The 14,202-nt window shown below is 50.0% G+C and overlaps 1 protein-coding gene across 4 annotated transcripts in view; it reads right to left on the bottom strand.

Annotated features, from left to right (window-relative positions):
* PPP3CA (protein phosphatase 3 catalytic subunit alpha) overlaps positions 1 to 14,202 on the bottom strand; it is a 1,568,629-nt gene that overhangs the window by 1,301,523 nt on the left and 252,904 nt on the right. The window lies entirely within an intron of this gene.

Raw genomic sequence — 14,202 nt, 5'->3', positions numbered from 1 at the left:
CAACAAAAAACACTGTAAAATATAAATAGGAAACAACTGACACATAAGAACCTGCCCCTCCTACTTGCACCAACATAGCTCAATCAATATGTCCAGATCAATGGTACGACCAGAGCCACAAGAAGCTCTTATTATGGCCATGGAAACAGGAACTCGGAGATAAAAATGTGCCTTAATTTACAGGAATTCGTAGGTGCAAGTATGGACTACAAAACATAACTTAGGTTTCACCAAGCCACAAACCCACTTTTATAAATCTAGCTATAGGTTCACTTGCGCAAAAACAAAATAAAAACAAGAAATGTGTTTTTTTTTACTCCAATAATTAATTTTACTATAATGCAAAGCCCAGACTTCAAGATAACACTCTGCTCCTTCTGGTGCCCAATCAAAAACACCAATGATTTCAAGCTTCAGACTGGTTTGTGAAAAGGACTGGAAGAGCAATAGGATAATTGAGCAACTTTAGAGTGGAGTTTTCAAAAATGGTTTGCAAGCTAACTTATAGCCCATTTAAAGAGGAACAAGTGTGCATGTGTCCTGTCCCTTATGTGATCCACCCCCTCCAGAACAATCCATTACTGCGTATGGGACATACTTAAAATCAGCTGACACATCAAAAGAACCCAAAATGATAATACAAAGTACCTTTTGTAGTGCTGCAAGCAAGTCTGCCGAGAAAGAAGCATGTCCTCTACTTGGGCCATGAGACTTACTGACACTTAACAAATGGTATACAAAATGGACTGCAGGTCCTCCTTATTTGGGAATACACCGAATGTTGAGACAGGATTACCTCTTGTGCCACACTTACTTGGAGATAGGATCAATGGAAGGGGTTATTTTCGTTCCTTGAGGAATTTCTGATCACTCCTTTATTTATGTATTGGTCACTTGTTAGGCGCTTATGCAGGAAGCAAATACTGTTTCAAAGCACCCACAGGGCAACAGTGAGGGGACAGGGGATGATGGACAATGTCATTACAACAATGTTCAATAATTAAATAAACAAAAGAAGAGTCAATGGGGAGGGGGAGTGTACTATGCCTTGAGTGTGTGCAGAACGGTCAAGTGCAGAGGGGAGAGCGAAGACGGGTATGGGGTAGGTGCTGTAGTGCTCGTGGAGAGTAGCAGGTGAAGTGCTATGAAGAAAGGTAAGTGCAACCTCCAGTGGTGGAGGGTGAGCCGAAGCAAGTGCAGAGGATAGACAGCATCTGGGATAAGATGTGGGAGGTCAGGGCCCTGGATGCATAAGGGCCCTGCATACCAGTCAAGCTACTGTGTGATTAGCAGGGGGAAGGGGGAGGAAAGGCAGAGGTAAAGAGGAAGGTCTTGAGGCTTTTTAAGAATTTAAGGAGGTCCTGCTCAAGAAGAAGAGGGACAGGGAGGCTGTTCTAGAGAAGGGAGCCCACGGAGGAAAGCGATCGACCCACCTGCTACCAGTTTAGCAAACCGCTTCACACGCAAGGAGTTGGTGCCAGAGGAAAGAGGTGTCTAGAGGGAGTATTTGGTCAGAAAGAGTTGCTGATAGAGTGGCTCCCCGACCCCAGACAGCCTTGTGGATGATGCCGAGGGATTTTCTGGTAGCAATGATGCGTGGGAAGGGGCCTAGGCAGCTTGGGTGTGGGGGGGGGGGATCTGGCTGGGGACCAACTGCTTAGGATTTGGGCCTGCCTGACGTTCTGAAAGACACTGCTGGAGGCTAAACTATTACTTTGACATGAATGTCAACTTCGCAGAACATGGCAGAACACGTTGGGAGGCATGCACAATGGTTCCACATAGTCAGTCTTGAGAAAGGGAAATGTCCTCCACCTAAAAGCCACTCCCATAGTGCCCCCCCCGCATCCCCAGTCTCCACAAAATCTATGGCGAAAGAGACAGTCAACTTTGGTATAGTGTGACACAGGAACCAACATTTAGAATTACTTAAGTGTGTCTCTTGGAAAAGACATCAGGGTGGAGGCAACAGACCCCTTAATGTCAGTTAGTTGATGTTACATGACCTGGGTGTAGCCACCCCTTTCTGTTACACCAGTAGGTGTCCTTTCGAAGTTCAAGAAACCATGCTTTCGCCATTATATGTCCAAGGGTCACAATTAGCAACTCCAAAATGTTGAAGTGAAAGTTACCATGAACAACTGTTAATCACAACACTTTCACAAAGCCAGAAGCATCGGTCATCAGAGAAACAACTCAATCTAGTAGGAATACAACAAAGTGTTTAATAAGGACACGATACACCCCTCCATCTCCTCATTAGACCATCCCACTGTAGGATAGGGGGCTGTTCACACCCCCAGCAAGGGTCAATCCGCAACAAACACTACAGATCCCACTACGTCAAACTTCTGCTTGCTCACCACTGCTTGAGCCTGGTTGTATTCCCTCAATGAGTTCCCCACCGATTTTTTTTCAAATCCATTTTAATATGTGACTGAGCATCTATCTACTGCCAAACCTTTTCCAGATGAGTGAAGAACGATACATTGTCTTTTACAAGCCGAGAAACTGGCCGGGAACAGGAGGGTGTATCTGAAATCCAGAGACCAAGCTTACCTCTTCGCGGATTCGAAATCTGCTGGTTTTTCTTAGCTGTCCTAGTGAAATCCAGGTAGACCTTCATAACAGACCTGACATGTCATGTCATGCTTTCTGGAAGCCTGGAGAATGCAGCTGTGATCCCACAAGTTCTTTGCCCTTTTGCCACGCTCCTCAGAGACACACCAAGAGGTGCAGTGTAGGCTTCACTGGCTCCCCGAGTGTCATGGCATGAAAAACATGAAAACTTTTTTTTTTAAAAAAGACTGTCAGCCCACAATCTCCCAGAACCACTTCTCGAGGTGCGATTCAAAGGAGGATGGGGTCTCAGTCCATAAGGTCCACTACCCCCTGTAGAGGCTTCCTGCATCCTCAATTGTGTGGTTAGAGTTTTAGTCTTTGGGTGGTGGGGGTGAAGTTTCTTCATCAGAATAAAAATGTTATACATGGAGTATTCCAAGTCAGAAACGCAGGTCTCTGCTTTTCCCATAATAGTCATGATTTTCAATAATGCCTTGGCAGAGTCTGCATCCAATTCAATCACATCAACTTTAAATTCCAGTGTTTCCTAGATTCTCTTCATAGCTTTCAGTATATTGCTATGGACTAGCCCTTCTCAGATCAGATGTATACAGGTCTCTCCCCTTCTGCAGTAAAAAGGCAGTTTAAGTGCTCAGGTGGCATTAATATATTTTGTTGCTTGGATCTTGACTGCGGGATATAGCATCTGACATTAGGAAAAGAGCTAGAAGCGCTTCTCAGGGACAGGACGTGAACTAACCATCCTTGCCCCCAATTCTGCCCCCATTATACCAAAATCAAGATCCAGGCAACGGATGGTTTCAATCTCACTTTTCCTTGTGGAGTTCAGAGCCTAGAAACATCCAAACCACCTAGACGCCATCTTAAAAGAAGAGGCTAGTGACAATTTGTTTTCCATGTACAGATGGGGATAAACAGCTTACAGTGGCACATCAAAGGCTTGCAGCAACAACCAGCGTGATGGGGTTGGGGAAATGTCTGGCATGCCCTTATGGCCATGTCACCAGGCCTGCCGCTACATCACCGGCATCTCATAGCTGAATCTCATCAGATAAAAATAAGCTTCTTGACTCACCCACTGATCACTGCACAGTTATCCTCTCCAGAGAACTGCGCCTCATGGATGACAGTCTGGTGGGTATCAGGAAAGGTCTGGGTGTGCTGTCTCTGCAGGTGTACCTAAGGTGCACTAATATTTCAGCACTCTGGGCCTCATCACGAGTCTGGCGGTAACCCTTAAATGCGGCGGTAGTGCTATTACCACCGCATTTAAGGGTCCGCCAGATCATGGGCTTGGCGGATTTCCACCCAGCCCTGAGCTCGGGGCAAATCTGCGGCAATTTTGCTGATTTTCGGCACTGATCTGGTGCCAATAGCACCGGGGGTTTGGCAGTAGGGCTAAAAGCCCCGGTGGTAAGACCACCAGAGTTACCGCCAACTCGTGATGAGGCCCTCAGTCTCCACTCTGAGGGTGGGGGCAAGGGCGCTTTCAAAATGCTGCACATTCAGACGCAGATGACCTTTTGGGGCATTTGGGTCATGCCTCCACCAAACCAACATGAGAAATCAGGATTATAAATAGGGTAAAAAGCAGCAGCAATCACATCCTACTCAGAGTGCTGGTTTCGAATGGACTCCACAAGTTCAAATCTTAGCAGGGCCGCGTGAGCCCTTCATCCTTCCAACGAAAAAAAAAAAAAGTATTCCAATTAAATTGCACACAAATATCTACTATTTCTAGAATGATCAGGAGGAAGAGGAATCCGGCACAAACCACTGCATAACGTATTAATGGCATGCCTAAACATAATTAGTGTCATATTTGGGCAGTTTGGCCATCACAAGGCAGAGAATGCAGGCTAATCTGCTAAGATTAACCCACATTCTTCCCCATTGCCTTCCCCCACAGCATAGCCACAGTTCCTACTTAGCCCACCTGCACTCTGACCTTCCGTCACTTAGTGCCCCCACTACCCACAGCCTTCCCACTTCTTTCACCTGTATTTCCAACAGTGGCACGGCAGAAGTACACCAAGTCACCCACCTCCTTCCCAACTGACTGGCATGACACGCCACTGGCTGCGTGCACCAACCTGTAATGCCAGTTATGAAGAGCATCATGCAAGTGGCACACTCTCCCTCCCCCCCCCCCCACCCTTGCCCCCATTATCCGTTTTTGGGCACTGTTGCATGGCACCCCTCCTGGGAGCATGGTAGCCCCCAGGATGTTTTAATGGGTCACGTGGAAGTAGCCACATGACCAACTTAATAAAAGGTACGAGCCGCTTCCGGCTAGGCAGTCAAAGCCATCCTGACTCCGGTGTTGTTTCTTTTGGGTGCTCCTGCTGGGGCAGCACCGCATGGAGTAGGCCCAGGGACGGGGTCCTCCACAAGGTTGGCGCCCCTGCTGGGCAACGCCACCCTCACAGGTACCCAGCCATGGGCTGCCGTGAGCTAGGTGCCCCTGGCCACGTGGGTAGCTCCAGTGATCATGGTGCGAGTGGGGTGACCCCCACTATTGTTTGCGGTGTGACCGCCTCCCCAAAGGGCTGTGTCGGGTGCTCCCGACATGTGGATGGGGCCTGTCCAGTGGTCCAGGGCAGGCCCCCAACAATGGCGACGGGGATCGCCCGGACCCACGGGTGTCGGGCGGGCAGCTGGAGGCCCATCTGGGCGTGGTGCTTGTGGGTGGCTCAGGGCCCCGTAGCCAGTTGGTGCGGGCCGCCAGGTGCCCACATGATGGTGCGTGGGCCCTGCAGTGGGCGGATCCGGCCCCACGGGCGGAACGGACTCCCTGCCTCGAATGCCACCCGATAGGAAACAACATCCGCTCATCGAGGACGGTGTCCTTTCTGGTAGGAGAAGCGGCTTGAGACCTGAGCTGCATGCACCCTGCCCAGTCCTTCCGCTTGAATCACCCGTATTCTCCTACACGGCCCTGGGCGGTCCTGGTCGGGCGGAACCCCCCACTGATCTCGAACACCACCATAAAGAAGGGGGGGAATGAAACGGAAAGTATACGAGCCGTCCCAGACGCTAATCCAGTGCCCGGCCTGTGAGCGCGACCGCGTGGGGCAGGTGGTATGAGCCTGCTGCAGACCGGGGAAGCGGAGAGGGACAATGTGAACAACCCTGCTTGGTATATGCGCGTGGGCCCCCAAAGGGAAGCTCCTGTTGAATCAAACGCAGTCCGTCCCACGGCGATCGTCCCACGCACGGTGCCTTCCTCGGCCCTAGTATCATATTGCGCCTCCGAGATCAACTACTACAGCAGGCCCACTCACACTCCGAGGCGTACCATCCCCCAGTGGCCATCTACGATCCTTACTACAACGGATAAAAACGCACTCAAGGGCAGGAAGACCAGGCCGATGGATTCTTTCACGAACTCACAAACAACCGCAGAGGCCTCGGGCCCTTCGACAACATCTGACCTCCCTGCCACAAAGACTCCAAGTTCGACCCTCTTTTGACGACGGTTCAGAACGGATTCCTGGCGATAAATGTCAAGCTGGACGATATTGTCTCCACGATAGGCTCCCTTGAAGCCAGGGTAGATAAGGAAAGTGCCAGAATCACTGATGCCGAAAACAGAATAAGTGCAAACGAAGACTCGACCCATCAAAACACTCGAGACATAGCTGGCTTGAAAAGCAAAATGAATAAACTCAGTGATAAGTGTGATGATTTGGAGTCGAGGTCGAGAAGGAACAATATACGCATTGTCGGCTTAGCAGAATCCTTTTGCAAAGGCCCGATGGAGACCCACATCGAAGCCCTTTTGAGGTCCCTCCTAGGTGCTGACTCGTTCTCTTCACAATTCTTGGTCGAACGAGCACATCGCACCCTGGCTCCACCGCCTGAACCGGGGGCCCCCCCCCGCACGATAGTGGCAAAGCTTCTAAATTACAGAGACGCGGTTCTGAGGCTGGCAAGGGAAAAGGGCCCTTTGAGACACGGCAACGGCAACATACACATATATCCGGATTTCCCTGTGGGAGTCCAAACCCAGCGACGTTCCTACGAATCCATCAAACGACAGCTGCGGGTGAGACAGGTTCCATATGCGCTGTTTCCAGCAAAGCTACGGATACAGCATGGTGGACGTGCGCACTTCTTTGAATCTTCAGCAGCTGTGTTAGCCTATGTGGAATCTGCTATTCCTCTACCTCCTGGTAGGAACGAACCTGATCAAAATCTCCTTCAGCAGCCGGTATAGTAATCTACACGGCATACTGTCAGACCGCAGCTATGAACCACCTTCTACCTATAACGAATTGTTTATTCTCGTTTCACCAAAGACAGGCAGGATTGCTCTTTTATTTGTGCTTCTTATTACTCTCCAACATTCAAGGACAGTCGGATGAGACGCGCTCGGCTACGAAGGCGGTGTTGCAGCACTCGCCCCCCTCCACGAGTGAAACCACAGGGTTTTAAATGGGGTTCGTCATCAAGTTGGGCCAGATGGTGTGGGTGTGGGTGGGAACCGGGAATTTGGGTCTGTTTAACCGGCCAGAGGTATGGTTGAAAGCCCCAGTTGGGCAAGTTGCGAAACAGTTTACTGTTGTGTTTAATGTTAAAAATGCAGTCACAAGTCATGCGCCGATTCCCCCAAATCGTCATCCTGCTCTCCCAAGATTGTCTTTACACCTATTGACATGGCACATAAACCTCACACTTCCAGCGGGTTGTCGCTTAAGTTGCTAACTTGGAGCATCCGGGGTCTGAACAACAGAGCAAAATCCAGCAAGGTGGGGGCATACATCAACAGGCACCGTCCACATGTGGTAATGCTTCAGGAGACCCATGCTCTCTGAGAGACTAACAAGAAGATCTTGAAACAATGGGGTAACAACAGGTATTAAACTGAATACACGTCACAGAGCAGGGGTGTCCTCACACTAATACATCCATCACTGGGGTTCGTCGCCGAAAAAAGTAAATCCGACCCGTTGGGTAGATATGTGGTGGTGTGGGGCACAGTGGCTGGGGAAAGATGGATGCTGGTCAACTCCTATGGTCCAAACACGGACGACCCCGAATTGAATGCCCATCTCCTCACCGAAATCGACACGACAACTGACACATTGGTGCTGTGGGGTGGAGACTTTAATACTATCCTAGATGTGTTTTTGGACAGGTCCTCCAGCCGACAAAGGTCACTCACCAAATACGCAAATAGCATCCATCAGGCCCTACAGGACAGGTCGCTGACCGATGCCTGGAGAGGGGTACACCCCACAGACCGTCAATACACTTTCTATTCATCAGCCCATGATTCTGAATCCAGGATTGACTACTGGTTCATATCTGTTCTCCTGCTGAGCTCCGTGGTGGGCTGTGAAATCCTTCCCTGTACGTTTTCTGATCATTCCCCAGTTACGCTTGAGATATCGCTCCAGAATATTTAACGTCTGTCCCCGCGCTTGAGAATGCCTCCACACATCCTGAAGGACCCCAACGTCGTTGAATCGTTGCAAACTGAGATGGAGGAGTTCTTTCAGCTGAACACGGGGTCGGTGGGGGAATGGGCTACGGTGTGGGAAACGTTTAAGGTCTGGGTGAGGGGTAATCTTATGTCAAAAACCACTGGCATCCTAAAAAGTGTCAGATCCAACCTTAATAAGACCGAAACACACCTGAAAAAACTCTTGAAAACAATTATAATGTAACACATGACAAGAACATATTGGGTGATATCAATGCACACCTCCTTAGATTTAATGAGCTAGCAATCCAAGAACTGCAATACATGTCCACTCCGACCAGGGCCCGTAGATACGGTGAAGGAAATAGAGCAGGACACCGCTTGGCACGCATATTCCGAAACAAACACAATCAAGCCCCCATCGCAAGCATAATGACAGAATGGTGATCCCGTGCACACAGAGGAAGAAATCAATGCAGAATTTGCTAAATATTACACCAATTTATACGCAAATCATGATACACGGAGTCTTGTAGACATTGCAACATACTTGAACGAGATAGATCTCCCTACCCTCTCACCTGAGGACAATGTTGTCCTTGAACAAGAAATAACCAAGGAGGAAATCAGTGAGGCAAAAAAGCACTGGCAGCTGGAAAAACCCCCAGGCCCCGATGGCCTAAACTCGGACCTCTATAAAACATAGACAACAATACTTTCCCCTATTCTAACTCATGTATGGGAGGAAGCCTTGAGCTCCGGCTCCCTCCCAGATTCCATAACCAACACAGTCATAACGGTCCTATTGAAGCCTAGACGTCCGGCCCATGACCGCTCGTCCTATCGTCCACTCTCCCTAATAAATACAGATGCCAAGATATATGCGAAAGTGCTCGCAAATAAGACTTCTCCCTAAAATGACTTCCCTAATACACCCTGATCAATGTGGCTTTATCCCGACGAGATCCACTGCCCTGAACCTGCGTAGACTGTTCGGAATTATGGCCAAGATCAAGCCTGATGCGCAGGCAGTGGGCGTCTCGTTGGACGCAGAGAAGGCATTCGACTGTCTCATGGGCATACATGTTCGAGGTCCTCAAAAAATGTGACTTTGGCCCGTACTTCACACACTGCGTCGGGCTGCTCTACACCTCTCCCAAGGCTAGCGTCCTAACAAACCGCACCCTCTCTAGCCACTTTACCTTGCATCGGGGCACCAGACAGGGTTGCCCCTTCTCACCCATCCTGTTCGCACTCACTATCGAACCAATGGCGGCTGCAAGCAGAAGAGAAAAAGAATTGAGGGGCATCAAGTTGGCCGGCAGCTACCAATCTATCTCATATGCGGACGATGCTCTATTGTATATATGTAAACCGGAAAACAACTTAGAACCCATATTGGCAGTAATACAGGACTTCACTCTTCATTCAGGGTACAAAATCAATACAGCCAAATCTGAAATCTTCCCATTGACACAGTCCACCCCCTTCCCTTCACGCACACACAGTCTACAATGGTCCCCGGATTATATCTGGGGATCCTTGTATCTCGAGACAAACTGTCACTATATATAGATAATTACGAATCCACTTTACAGACGATCCACACCAAACTCCAGATCTGGACCAAGTTGCCCATATCACTGGCTGGTCGGATAGCAGTGCTCAAAATGGTTATCCTCCCCAAACTCCTATATATCTTTAATAACGTCCCGATATGGCCAGGCAGACCCTTTTTTGAAACCCTGCGGTCCCTGTCAACCACCTTCATTTGGAACGGTGGGGCTAACGGGCTCAAATGGGAAAAACTGGTGGAACCCTACGACACGGGGGGCTTCGCTGCGCCCGATTATGAGCTGTACTATCTTGTGTCTCAGGCTCATTATGCCAAATACTGGCAGAACCCTACAACAGAGGCACCTCATGTCCCCATTGAACGGCACTCGGTCCGCCCAACGGACTTGCGATCTATTATCTTTGCAACATCTTATAAAGGCGATTGTAAATTTGACCCAGTGGCTTGCACGATCGCAGCCTGGGCCGCAATTGGCAAGCGCCTCCACATTGATATTCCCTATGACCCCCAAGCTCCATTGTGGAACTTTCCGGGCATTGCCCACTCGTATGACCCTGGTATACAGAAAGCCTGGATCCCGAACTATGACATTACAATGAAGGCTTTGTTCCCCAATGGAAGCTTCGTCACCCCCGAAGACTTCGCTGACAAAGTGGGGAGCGGCCAACTTGTCACGCTACAATATCATCGTATGAAAGCGGCGTTCAAGAAACGCTGGCCATCATTCCCAGCTGAGCCGCCCGAGCACCCTTGTTACCAGGCACTTCACTCACAGCCTCATATAGGCGTCTCCATGCTGTACCAACATAGTCCAAACACATACGAAGTCCTCCAACAATATAAAGTCCACCTGGGAAGAGGACATGGGTACAACAATAGAGGAAGGAATATGGTCCAGGTACTGCCGCCTTACAAAGAAGGTCTCCCTCAATGCGGGGCTCAGACTCACACAATTCAAAATGCTCAATAAACTTCACTATACCCCTGTTAAAATGGCTAAAATCAAGGTGTGCACAAACACGAACTGTCCCAAATGCAATAACCCTCAGGCTGACTCATACCATATGTACTGGGCCTGCCCTGAAATAATTGGATTCTGGAAGACAGTAGCAAACATACTGAAAGACATTACGCAAATTCCCGCACAATTTACCCCCAAAAAATATCTGTTTGGCGACATCGGAAAATTCCCAGAAAAAACTAGGAGGCTATTCAACGTTGCATGTGTGGTGGCTAAAAAATGTATTTTGCAAAAATGGAAGAGTACCCAAGCCCCCTGTGCAGAACAATTCTTAAAATCACTGGCATATGTGCACGAATGTGAAGAAACGTACATAAGTCTGGTCCCCTTTCAATGCAGACATAAAGACATTTGGTCAGCGTTCAGGACTTCCCTTCGCACCACCCCACCTAACTCGGAAGAGGACGATACCGACTGAAATGTGTGCCTTAACCCCGGTAACAAACGTTTAATATCAAATTGTGATGTTGTTTTATATAGGTATATGTATGGGAGAAAAAGTGTACAACATGTATATCCATTACCACGAGTGGTTCATGCGTTTGTATTGTGAATTGCAACCGAAAAATAAAGTTTTTTTAAAAAAAAGAATAAGGAGAGGGCAGCATGCTGGGACTGTCAATCGGCCCGTGAGCCCACCAAACCATCAGGAGTTTTGCGGCTCTTGCGAGCGCCTGTGTGCCCTCCCATGCCATAGACAACCCTGGCTCGGAAGCGGAAGAGGCGCACTGGCACATGCACATCCCATCAACATTGCCGCCACTCCCTGCCAGGCAGCCTCAAAGCCGCAATCCAGGAAAAGTAAAAGGGGTGGAGTGCCCCCCAAGCAGGATGCAGCACCCCCCCCCCCCCCGAAATGAGCACTGCGCTGCTCCCTGGCCCCCGCAAGACCAGGCCCGATGGTGGTGAAGTATTGTTTCCACAGGGAGGGTTGCAGCTCTCACGAGTGCTTGTGCGCCCTCCTGGGCCTGCTGCCCAGATGTCCCGTTGTCCAGCACCCTGCCACGGGTGGCAGCTCCCTGATCCTGATGTAACTGGTCCTGTGCACCCCCCCCCCCAACCCGGGTGCCGGTTTCGCCGGCCCATTGGACTCTGGCACCTGCCCACAATGGAGAGGAAGTGTAACAAGGGGCCTGCCGCCAAGGTGCCAGTAGCCCATCACAGGCGCCCCCTAACTATGGACTTGGCCGATGTGGCCCCTGGGCCTTCCCAGGTGCGGTTCTGCCGGTATTTCTTGCGACTTTGATGTGCCCATCCAAATGAACATTGGTGAGGACTCAGGCTGGCCTCCTGCAACTCCACGAGGGCGGAAGGAGGACATCAGCATTGACATCCCCATGAGGACGCGGAGCCTGCGGCCCCGGACTTGCTTAAAATGACCCTGTCAATGGGCAATGTAATGTGGGGCCAGTAGCTCTCAGTGTTTTGTGATAGTAGAACCACTCACCCAGGTTAATAAAGGGTGTGAAAAAATAGTAGAGTGGTCACAGTAGTATTAGTGTGTGGTTGGGTTGAGGTTTTGGGGATTTTGTTTTGTTATGAAAAAGGAGGAGTGTTGCATGGCACCACTCCTGGGAGCATGGTAGCCTCCAGGATGTTGTAATGGGTCACGTGGCAGTAGCCACGTGACCAACTTAATGAAAGGTACGAGCCGCTTCCGGCTCAGCAGTCGAAGCCATCCTGACTGCGGTGTCTTTTCTTTTGGGTGCCCCTGCTGGGGCAGCACCGTATGGAGTAGGCCCAGGGACGGGGCCCTCCACGAGGTTGGCGCCCCTGCTGGGCAATGCCATCCTCACAGGTACCCAGCCATGTGATCATGGCTGACTGATGCAACCTCTAGAGCCTGACATCCTCTTCAAAAGCCTTCACGGAGCCAGTCCTGGCACATATGGAGCCAGGCCCATACACCATGAACAACTATGTGCTTGTGACTGCAGAACATGCTTCGTGTTACTTTGCAGCTTGCAACGTGACACTCACCGTGTCCAGCTATTCCCTCGAACCTCGGAGAAGCAGAACCTGCAAGGAGACAAAGGGAACATCATTAGCATCATCATCATCATCATCATCATCTTACCTGCAGTCTTCATCTTTAAACACTCGCAGCTACTGAGAACAGGTTCCCCAAATCTGCACGCCTCCCGGACAGAACGACCTGAAAGAGGAAGATGGAGGCAACATTAAAGAAAGCTGTAGAGAGATTTACAAATTACGAACTGCTCAAAAGGCTTAACTGGCTGGTCACCTCTCGGCTGGCACAACTCCGGACATTCCACTCGCGCTGAAGAACACTGTGACCTACAAGGAAGGAAAACACAGGTTAGCAAAGGCAGGACTTTGCAGCGCTGCGCGTAGCGCTTACTTACCACATCATAGCGCTCTTAATGCACCATCATTTACCAGCGGGGCTCAACCAATCCAGTTCGCCGCGCTGAAGCTCTGCATACCTAAGGGAGAAAAAAAAGACATTTTAAACAAAAAGGCATGCAGGATAGCAACAAAACTAAAGAACAGCAATAAGACCTACCTGAACAATATCAAACGGGCCGGCGTCAGTGAAGTAACTGGACCGCACTCGCCCATGAAAGACAACGCACCCCTGCAAAGCCGGCAGGACAGAGAACACGCCTAATTCTACCACAAGGTGAGGAGAGGGCGCCAGAGGGACTGAAAGCATACGGGGGTGGAGGGAGGATACTTACCCCAGTCGGTCAGTCTTGAACACAGTCCTCGTGTATTTTCAGGCAGAACCTTCCCCGCAGACCACATCAGGGCAAAGCTGAGAAGCATACCAGCGAGTAACCCAGCTGGGTGGTGTCCCTGTGGATACCAGGTGAGCATAACACTCACAGGACTTAGAAGACCGCTCAGACTTCTTCTCACCTGCTGGGCTCTTGCCTTCCAGCTAGTTGGAGAGACTGGTCCGGCGATCCCTCATCGTCCGATCCGACATGTTAAAGCAAAACACACAGTCCTTCTCCACGTGCGCTTTGTCCTCGTGGAGGCAGTAAAGGCATTTTGAATGCTCGTCCGCCTTGAACACATTTTGTAGGTTCTATCCCGGGCAGATCCTGAACAGCTTGCCGGGAGTCGAGCTTCCCTTCTCCTGGGCCATGTTCTTCTCGTCCACGAGGTAGGCCTCAGAAACTTCTGGAATCCTCCATGAAGCGTAACTCGACGAAAACCTCACCCTTGAGGGGCGTAGATAAATCCGAAACAGGTCCCCGTTGATCGGAAGTAGAAACGGCAGAGCTGGAGGCTCGATTAAACCAAAAAATGAGATGAATCTCTTTGAAAAAGCGCAAAACGCAATAAAAGCTCGAGAGCTATAGCACGAGGACTCCCAACACTTGAGCGTGCGGTAAAAATCTGAGGATGGCTGCCAGGGGCGGGGCTTAGGGAGAGGGCAGTCATTGGCTGGGGGCAGTATGACCCAGAGACCAGTGATTGGTTACTACTAAAAGACAGATCAGAAACAAAACCGATACTGATTTTTATCCTTACCGAGGATTCCCAGCCTGACGACGGGGAATATTCATGAGCATGTGAATCCATGCCAGACCCCATGCTGGAGAAACCTCCTTTAACAAACAT

This window comes from Ambystoma mexicanum, chromosome 6q (assembly GCF_040938575.1).
Source record: "Ambystoma mexicanum isolate Mex_15411 chromosome 6q, UKY_AmexF1_1, whole genome shotgun sequence".
Lineage (NCBI taxonomy): Eukaryota > Metazoa > Chordata > Amphibia > Caudata > Ambystomatidae > Ambystoma > Ambystoma mexicanum.
The sequence above is the reverse complement of the archived record's forward strand: the minus strand, read 5'-3'. Positions and strand labels throughout refer to the sequence as shown.